Genomic DNA, 9,115 nt, shown 5'->3' with positions numbered 1-9,115 from the left:
CATATACATATACATATACATATACATATACATATACATATACATATGGCATGAAAGTGGAAGGCAGATTGTTTGAGTAAAGGAAGGGAATAGTGAGAAGAGGGGAAATAAATATGACCAAGCTAGAGAGGGAGAGAGGAAGAGAGGGAGAGAGAGAGAGAGAGAGAGAGAGAGAGAGAGAGACAGAGACAGACAGAGACAGACAGAGAGAGAGACAGAGACAGAGACAGAGAGACAGAGAGACGGAGAGGGAGAGGCAGAGGGAGGGAGAGAGGGAGGGGGAGGGAGGGAAGGAGAGAGGGAGAGACAGAGAGACAGAGACAGAGAGACAGAGAGACAGAGAGACAGAAAGAGACAGAGAGAGAGAGCATGTATGAAAATGCCACAAGGAAATCTATGAGCTTATATGCTGACCCACATGATTAATTGGAAGAAAACCTAAAAGTCAGAGCAAGAGAGAATCATACACCTTTTGGTGCTCCTGGGTGACCACCACTCTCTGACATATCCTCCAGCAGAGCCACTCCTGAGTCCTTGGGCACATACAAATGGCCCACACCCAACTTAAGTAGTCATACACAGTCACTCTGAACCACTATCACAGGCTGCTACTGTCGGAGTTGTGTGGCAGCATCCTGAGAGTCCAACCCCACACACGTATGGCAGTGTCCATGACAACCCTTTCCCTAGGGATACATAACAAGCATCTACCCCGACCTTACAAGGAGGGTACCAACAACAAATAAAAGCACAACTACCAAAATCAAACTTCAAGAAGCAATTCATTGCTGAGGGGTCTGTTAACTGGTTTGTGGGTATCACCAACCAAAGCAGCCATACCACTGAAAACTGTCACTTACTTCTGCATGGATGACAACTGTGTAGATAGAGTTCCCCTTCAGTTAACCCTCCACATTCTACGGACTCTAACACCTCTGAAGCCACATGCAATTATGGCAGAATTATGTGCAAGAGATCAGGAAGAGCAGGCAAGACTGGCTGGAATCTCAGGTAAGGATCCAATGACTCTCAGCCCAGTCCCTTCTAGGAGAAAATGTCAAAGGTCAACAAGCCTGATTTCAGCATCTTTTGTGAGCAGTCAGAGCTGGTAGGATGAAGATAATGGCCATTATGCTCTGAGAATGATGGTCTACAACACTCATCCTGGTAGGTCTCACTAGCCCTGCTCCAACTCCTGCTGCCTGGGACGACAACCAGATCAATGGCTAGCGGCAACAGCCACTTGCAAAAGAATACAGGCTAAGAGGACTACCCCCAGTGAACACTCCTGAGTCCCTTCAGTCTCCAGTTCTATATAGCCTCATAGGATGCAGACCAACAGCCTAGAGTAGCCACACCTTGTGCTTGAGAGACTACAGAATCTTAACACTAGGTTTTTCCCACTGTTTTGGACACCATTGGACCAGGCAGTACCCTGAGCATCATGGGAAATGGTTCTTGGAGATGTCTTCTTCTATCCCTTGAGAACAAGGAGAATTAATAAGGCCATGCAGAGAACTGTCAGCACACTTGCTCCAAAGTGGGGCACACACAGAATAGTGAAGAATTCGGTGTAAGACGAGAGTCTTTGATGGCTAAAGGAGGAGATGGAAGCTAGCCTGAAGATCTAGATGTTACCAGACATAAAGCCCTAAGTGTATAGGAATGCCGGGTCCTCTACCACCTGCCCTAAGTGTCTGCTGTTTGTGGCCCTGCACCCAGCTCAGCTGCGAGCACAGCTGTTTACAATCCCAGAGCTTAGTTCTTGTATGTGCAAAGTCAAGAGGGAGAGAGAGAAGACATTTTGAAAACAAGTTTTATTTGGGGAACGGGGTTGCTGGCTTCTGCTCTCTCCATTTGGACAATGTATCCTCTTTCCATTTATTATGGATGGGTTTAAGACGAGTTTGGACAACTGGTGTCCAGCAGGTGGCGCTGTCTGGAGAGGCTATGCAACCTAGAGGACAGTGGCCTATCTAACAGAATTAGATCTCTGTGGGCAGGTTCTGAGGGACTACTGCCTGAATTCTCTGCCGCCTGATCCTCACAGGCCCAGCAGAAAAGACAGAACTACCATGCCTTTCCTGCCATGATGTATTTATTGTATGCTCCAAAACACTGAGCCAAAATGAACCTCTCTTCCTGCAAGCTGCTTCTGTCAGGTGTTTAGTCATAGCAGTGAGAAAAATAACCAATACATCTCTTGACCTAGTTGTTCGTGAATTTTCTAGTACCCTCACTTGACCTATCTCTGTTTTTCAAACATAGTTGCCTTTCCCCCATGGAAACACCTCCCAGACTTAGGGTGACAGTCATGATGTTAGGTGCTTCTATAAGCACGTGACATTTCCAATGTTGAGCTAGCATGCTTCAAGGCCTTTCTTTGGGGTGTTTTAAATAGTCTCTTGCTTCCTCTGACTTAGGGAGCTTTTCTACTTTCTCCCCCACCCCACCCCTGCCAATGCCTATATGCTCTGTAGCTTCCTTTTCTTTGGAAAATTCAATAGCTTTGTAATGAATCTGCTTCTTTAGGAACTGTGTTGGATTTAGTCCTACTGTGTGCACACTGCCAATAGGCCAAAATACATATCCACTGTGTGCTCACTGCTAATGGCCAACAAACATATCCAATAGGCTGCTCACAGTGGAGGAAAGTCAGTATGCAAACACCACACTGTGTCTCCAGTCAGGATCTTCCATGGCAGGGAAAGACTCACATTGGATGTGAACAGAAGAAATAAGTCAGTCACCCAGCAGAGGTCGTAATCCACCCTGAGCCAGTAAAGTGTAAGTTTACATTTTCAGGACTTGGCAGGCAGTGTAAGTTTGCATTTTCTATGTATGGGCTGTGCTCTGGGTTCTGATGTAGCAAACACATCTCACATCAACATCCCTACTACTAGTCAAAAAAGCTACTTTGACTAGGCCCATCATTGGTTAAACCCTTTTTTTCATCTGTCTCCCAAGTAAAACAGAAGCCCAGGGAGGTTAGCGGGGTTCAGCCCATTCCACTGAGCAACTTCCACAGTGCCTATTACTAAACAAAGTAGAAAGAGATACTCAACACAGTGGAGAGAGATAGGAAGGGCTACAAATCTCAGATGAGCAAAGTCATTTATTCCTTAAACAATTAACAAGGAAGGGTCCCAGGTGTCTGGCCCGCCACGGGATACTAGGAACCTGAAAAACGGTCAGGCCTGTTGCCCATCCTGTGGCAGCTCAGAAGAAACCAAGAGTAACCATGACTAGACATTAGTCATGCAGCACACTGGACCTGCCATTGTCTGTCCCCTCTGCCCTTGAGGACTGCTCCCAGTTCCTTAGACACATTATGGAAAACCAAGGTGGAGAAAGAGGGAGGAATGACACAGGTGAAACTCTCCCTGAAGTGACAGAGCGACATCACATGTAAGTCGATTCATCTGCAAGCATGTCCCACTGTCCTCTCTTGCCTCTGAAACTGTGCAAAGCCGACAGTTAGACAAAGTACATGGAAAAGAGTCAACTGCATGTGGAGTTCCAGAATGGGACAAGAAGGTGATCAAATAGCAAAACATATATAATAGAACAATATACATTCTAACAGAATATGGCCCAGACACAACAGAGGGGCCTAGTTGATACTGGAACAGCAGGTCCCAACTGTCCTAATGCTGTGACCCTTTTCCTCAGGTTGTGCTGACCCCCAAACATAAAATTATTTTGTTACTACTTCATAAGTGTAATCTTGCTACTGTTACCAATCAAAATGTAAAGACTTGATATGTGAGTCCGAGAGGATCGTGATCCACAGGTTGAGAACTGAAGCACTGGACCATGATTGCCACAACTATCACTGCTGTCTCCAGAAAACTGGCCAGCTTACAGGCAGTTCATATACTGCAGCTGCTAAGCAGCCCCCTCCCAAGCCCAGCTCACTCAGACAGGCCCAGGCCATCTGTGCTTAAGGCTAATTTGGCCGGAATAAAGGCTGGCATTTGCTCTCTGTGCCTTCAGCTGAGTCTCTGCAAACAGCAAGAGGCTATTTGCTGCTAATCACTTTATGCAGATGAGCAGCCCCACTGGAGCCTGGGCAGAAGCCTGCCATGCACTCAACTGCACAGCTGGCTCCTAGAGCGACAGATGCCGGGCCAGGGCCAGGCACTCTCAATGCCATTAAGGCTGTCTAGGGTATTCCCAATTCTTCTGACTGGGCAGCCATCCTCCTTGTTATGAAGAGGCAATTCTCTGTTCAGCAGACAAGTGTTTATTTCCCCAGCACAGAGGAAACTGAACCCTAAAGTCCCAGCCTCCTGAGATGGCAGAGTGAGGGACTCCCCAGGTCCAGGGTCCCCAGTTAGTGCCAAGAAATGTGGGACAATTACTCTTGTTCAAGAGAATGCCTCCTTGACATCGGTCCCTCTCCGTATGCCTGATCCGAGGAATGGCTAAAGAGTTGAAAAGCTGATGACAGTCTGCCTCTCTGTCTGCCTCTCTGTCTGGTTTTATGGTTATGAATGTTCACATACCTGCAAGCATGTATGTGAACCATGCACATGCAGTGCCCACAGAAGCCAGAAGGCATTAGAAGTCCCAGTATGAGAGTTACAGATGGCTGCCAGTTCCCGTGTGGGTGTGGGGAAGATGACCCCGGTCCTCTGGAAGAGCAGCTACAGCTCTAGCCACTGAGCCATCACTCCAGCATCAAGCTGATGCCTTTAAAGAAACACATCCAAGTTCCAAATAAAGACAGCAAAGGCATCTGGGTTGCGGGTGCTCTTCATCAGATGCATGTATAGTCACACGATGCTGGTTGAAGCTGGGGTGCTTCTAAAGGCCACTATGCTAAAAGCTTAGTCTGCAGCCTGTGGCACAGTGGAGGTGGAGACACCTCTCAGAAGAGAGACAGGGGTCTAGTGCGAACTCAGATCAGTGGATGAGCCCCAGGCTATCCTGAGATGCTCCTCCTACCATGTACAGCAGAGTCAAAGGACCACAGATTAAAACTTCTGAGATATTTTCCTCTTTATAAGTTAGTTATTACAAGTATTTTATCATAATGACCTAAAAAAAAAACATATTAGCACACACAGTTAAATCTAAGGTAGCATTATTTTTCAACAAGTTCTAGAGAAGATTCTTATTCAAAAGATAACAGAACAAACATTTTAGGAGGCCAGCAGCTGAAATTCATCTGAGATACTTAAGCTTCAGGACAATCTAGGACATGTCAAGCCCCTACAGCCTTTTCTTGTCCCAACTGATGGGCTGTTTCGTCAGGAAGGGGAGGAAGGCAATGTCAACCCCATCAGCAGCAGCTGTGAGCTTCACAAAGAACACCCAGCAATGGTCTCTGGCACCTGTACTTCCTGCAGTCAGTATCACAGGAGAGAGAAACCACACTGCTGTAGCGATGCCTTGGTCCCTACAGGCAAAGCCCTGTTGAGAACTGTGAGCAGGACTCCTAACTTTTCCTACACACATGCTTATGCCTTTCTAGCCAATCATTTCCTATATCTTTTCTTTTTATTACCTCCTTTCCCCCCCCCCATTTCCTACAACTTTCTCCTACCCTAAGGCTTTTTTAAAAATCTGTGCTTTCAAAGAACAAGGTCCTTAGCCAAAGTCCCCTTGTCCATCAGATATTGTATTATATTTCAGTACTGGGTGATGTCAGCTTTGTCTGTCAAGACACTGGGATGGTAAACTTTCAAACAATTTTTAACGGTAGGACCTTTGAAAGTGACCTGTTCAGGCAATTTCAGTGTCATCAATCAATTGAGACATGCCAACTAAGGTGGAAAGAAGCGGGTGGTCCCACTCCCACCCTCTCACTGTCTCGCACATCTGTCCTTGGTCTCTGCAGCTCTTTCCTCTGAGCATTTCTGTAGGGCTCTGGTAACGGTGTCAAAACTGCTGGATTGGGATGCACTGCATGCTTGGCCAAATGTCACTAGATGTAAAAGTCAGCTGTGAGAAGGCATGGCAGAGATCACCAGAGACTATGCCAAGGGCATCACCGCTGACAGCCTGCTCTGCCTTTCCACTGCAGCCATTTAGAGCTCTCACAGCTAGGAGCAGCATCTGCAGAATGAGTCGCTGTGAGACTCACGAGCAAACACTCACAGTGCCTTCTCACAGGGTGAAGCAAGCACACGCAACAAGTTCTCAAGGCAGACATGCCTGCCGCATTGGAAGTCCAGCTCAGGTCTGGGCTAAAACTCAATCACCTCAACCTCGATTGGTTTCAATTATGCATGGTCTGAAAATTCTAGGAGTACACAATTAAGAATTTTAGGCCATTTTTATTGCAATATTACCATGATCTGTTAATTAGTGGTGATCGTTATTAATCTTCCTGAGTCAGATTTCTAAATCAACACTCACAGTCATATATATTTAGGAAAACACATCATAACTGTGGTCAGTATTGTTAGTAGTTCCTCTAGACTCTGCCCAACAGTTACCTAGCAACAACTTGTGTCTCTGTCCTCCAGGTACAAAGTCAAGAGCCAGACTTTTAAGAACAATCCTTACCAGGCTGGCCTTCTCTTCTCTCTTTCTGTCCTTCTCTGTCCTACTTTCTCTGCCTCCACCTCTTCCCCAGGTCCCCTTCCCTTCTCACCAATAAATCTCCTTTATATTAGGCCTGTGGCATAGCCTATTCCTCAGGCAGAACACCTTGGCCAGCCCACTAAGCTACTCCTTCCCACCGCATCACACCGCTGTCTTCTAAAACACAAGTATAGAACTACAGCATGTGCAGAGCTCAGTGCCATGCAAGGAAGGTTTTGGGCATCCACTGAGGGCCTTGCAAAGAATCCAATTTGGAATCCCATCATACTTTATTTTGCTTTGTATTAGGGAAGTTACGACCCCTACGGGCCAGCTCTGAGGGTGGGAAAAGGGACGACATGGGCTGTGTGTACCTACCTGCTGCCTAGCCTTGTGTTTTCATGCATGAGCGTTCCCTCATGAGTCTCACTCTGCTACCTAGCCTTGTGTTTTCCCAAGTTTCTGAAAACAACAACACTTAATTTCTTGACATCTGCTCAAAGTCGCTCTTCAAACCCAGCAAATTAACATAATTCTCTATATTTCGCTTCCTTTGGAAATGAAAGCATTTTAAAAAGTGATGACACTGCACAGGAGAAAGCAAACCTTAGAAAGGGAGGGAGCTGTTACTGGATGCGTACACACTACACTCCAGCCTTTCCCCTGCACCACAGCCTGAACACCCTTGCATGCAGTGATGTGTTCTGATAGAATACTAGAGGCAGCCATTGCAAAGAAACAAAGTCTGACCTGTCATTTTAAGAGTAGATATGGAGAAAAGTACCCATGGACCCTGGCATTCTCTAGCAGTCCCACTGGTCTCTCTGGACAACCCTCTGTTTTTCTTTCCCATATCCCATCCTCACACTTGACCCATAGTGGTCACACAACAGACCTCAGAACCCTCTGGCTTCGAACTGTGTCTAGCCACTGGAGGCACCAGCAAGAGGTGAAGGCCAAAAAAAAAGAAAGGAAAGAAAAGAAAAGAAAAGAAAAGAAAAGAAAGAAAAGAAAAGAGTAGGGTGAACCTTTATTCCCAGAGTCCCTTGCTCCCAAATGATGACTGAGTAACTTCATCTCAGCCCCACTGTAACAGGGCCCCCAGGCCTTAGCACAACTGACTCCATGATGGAAGTACCACTGAAGCCATAAAACTCATCATGTAGATAGCACCACCTGCCAAAGTGAAAACAAAACCTTATCACCTTATCCATTAAAGTCCATAGTTCTGGGAATGTCTCTAAATGTACTAACCTTGTCTGTTGGCTTCTATAGCTCTGCTTCTGGCTAATTCTTCTTGTTAGCTGAAGTATGGTAATCCAGAAGATGTGCTTTGTGCTTAAAAGCTCACCCTGAGAAGGCACAGTGCTAACTGGAGTCTGGAATACCCAGCATAGTCACTGGCCAGGATAATAAGGCATTCTATTGGTTTAAACACACCATGTCCAGGTACTCTCCTCTGGTGGATACTCTAAACTATAACCCCATGGAGTTCTAAGATCTCCTAACCCTAGCTTTCTACCTATCAGGGTAACATGGTCCCAGTAGCTCCTCTATGCCAGGCTCATTACTCTGAGCCTCCAGCTCCATTCTGCGCTGCTCATCCATCTACTTCTCCATAAAGGCAAGCATTGTTGCTACATACCTCTGATGATCCCAGGTCCTCAAGAAGCTGCCCTAGATGTCTAGTTCTTCACTTCTATCACTCCCATGGACCATCTTTTCACATCCCAAGCAACTAAGGACCAATGTCGAAGCCTTGTACTAGCATGCTGCCTCAACATTCTGAAAGATGGCATTCTCTTGTACAGGTTCAGTCGACTAAATTCGATCCTCTATCAAAATTAAGTTATCTTCTCTACCAAACCTGTTTATCATCCTGGGTATCTGAGATTGGCAGGTTTGCCCCTGTCAGCTCAAGCTTCCCGGCTAAGAACAACACAGCCAGCCCCCAGCTCTCTCCCTTAGCATCTCTAAAGTAGGCTCCCTTCTATCAGTCTTAGCCACTGAATCAGACACCTCAGCGTCCTACACGGGATCCTTGTGTGTGGTTGCTTGTTCCTCTGTAACTAAACTGACACTATGTCCCTCTCCCATGCACCTCACACTTCCTCAAGCCTTCAAATAGCTCTTCCATCTCCACACTTCACAACCAGATCTTCAGCTGCAGGGCAGCTCCACACCACCTGTGCAGACCTCCAGCATGTCCTACCTACTACCCACTACCTACTAGTACATGGCCAAACTCTGGCAGATGCTTCCTCCTGTTCAATACCCTGAGAACTGTATGGCAAGGGACTCTGCTTTATGAACACCATTTAGTCATCAAGTACCAGAGATATAGACAGCATGCACTTGATGATTCTAGGTCACAGCAGGGCTTCAAAAGCTACCATTCTGTTTATCCCCTTACCTATAAGCATGCATACACCTACACATTCACTTTTAAATCTGCTGAGTGTCCCCTATGCTTGCACAAAAGAAGCTGTAGTAGTTATTCCACATTGTTCACTTGATTGACTCACACAGATCTCTCTCTCTCTCTCTCTCTCTCTCTCTCTCTCTCTCTCTCTCTCTCTCT

General features: G+C 46.3%; 1 protein-coding gene across 3 annotated transcripts in view; it reads right to left on the bottom strand.

Moving 5' to 3' along the window:
• The window catches only part of Zfat (zinc finger and AT-hook domain containing), a 180,356-nt gene that overhangs the window by 114,128 nt on the left and 57,113 nt on the right, over nucleotides 1–9,115 (bottom strand). The gene's annotated exons all lie outside the window — the stretch shown is intronic.

Source organism: Grammomys surdaster, unplaced genomic scaffold, assembly GCF_004785775.1.
Source record: "Grammomys surdaster isolate TR1022 unplaced genomic scaffold, NIH_TR_1.0 224, whole genome shotgun sequence".
NCBI classification, from domain to species: Eukaryota; Metazoa; Chordata; class Mammalia; order Rodentia; family Muridae; genus Grammomys; species Grammomys surdaster.
Note: the sequence above shows the minus strand (reverse complement) of the source record. Positions and strands in the feature narration are given on the sequence as shown.